Genomic DNA, 1455 nt, shown 5'->3' on the forward strand with positions numbered 1-1455 from the left:
GCCTGGGAATCGAACCCGGACGAGGGTCCACTCACCATTGCTCCATCCCTGCCCCACCCAGAAGAAAACGTAGAAGAAAACACAAACAATAGGCCATATTCGTATTCTCAGTATTGGACTGGAAGTAGCTTGCAATGGAGGCTAATGCGGGGGAATCTTTTCAAATGCAAATACTTTTTAATACATTACCCCGCATTAGCCTCCATTGCAAGCTAGTTCCAGTCCACTACTGAAAATACGAATATGGTCTATTACGATGAACCTAACATAATGAAAAAATGACGACCGAAAAATACACTAGCTTTTTTTGTTACGAATAGGTAACTGCTACTGGCGACTTTCCGACTTGACTGCGGTGACGTGAATAAGCGCAATTGCAAAGTGAATATAACAAGTCGTTCTCGTTAGCAGTCTCGTACTCCTTGCCAAATCTGATAGTCGGTAGAAAGAATTCAAGCCGGGTTCGGCGTACATCTCATGCCGGCAACTTGGCATCCCAGACATTTGTCATATTCCTTTATAGCGCTAATGAGTGTCACAACAGTAAAATATCAAATGCCTTTTAAAGGGTTTGAAAGAAAAATTGACTATCGGAATATATTATCGATAAAGTTACAAAAGAATATCAAAAAATGGCACACGGGAGCCCACGGTTTTCTGTGAAAGCCTTCAATTAGGTTCTTTTGGTGGAATTTTCTTGTTCAAAAGAGAAAGGCTTGTGTACCAGTTGTCGTAAGGAACAACTAAAAATGAAAGACTAAGCAACAGAAAAAAATACTTAAAACCAAGTTAATTTCTATGATGCAAGCTTAGTACAAGAGCTGCCAAACTACCTGCGAGAAGACTGACTGAAATTGACCGTTTTCACACTAGAAGACGAACAGATCGTGTGTCTATACAGAAACATCGTCCTATGCTTTGGTTGACTGATGTGAATTCAAGATGGCCAATTCCGTTGGTGTTGCCCGACGCAAATATGGACTAGTTTCTGTGCATGAGGACTGGCACTAGGTAAGGCTCTGTTACCCAACCTTTCGCGATTTAAAACTTCCCATAAACAATCGCTTTCATCGCTAGTTCCATTTCCTCGTGGTGGTGCATGGTTAATTTTTTTCTTTGTTCGTCCAACGTGAATTTATTTAGATCGGACTTAGGTCGACTTGTTCGTCTGGACGGACAAATCGTCTTCGAGTCGTCTTCCTAGACGGATAAATTTCAGACGAATAAGTCGTCCAAAAATTTGTTCGTCCCGTTTTCACATCAGACGATTTGTTCGTCTTCTAGGGTGAAAACGGCCATTAATGAATTAACGGCTTCGAAAAAAGGAAGCAACCTTGTCCTGTAGCCTCATATTGAGCCCTACTTAAACGCCTCAGCAACTAAAATCATATCCCTTATGAGACTTTACTTCCTCGTTTCTCCTAAACACTTATGTCCGGAAATGGCAAATTGTTC

The sequence above is a fragment of the Montipora capricornis genome, chromosome 9 (genome assembly GCF_036669925.1).
Source record: "Montipora capricornis isolate CH-2021 chromosome 9, ASM3666992v2, whole genome shotgun sequence".
Lineage (NCBI taxonomy): Eukaryota > Metazoa > Cnidaria > Anthozoa > Scleractinia > Acroporidae > Montipora > Montipora capricornis.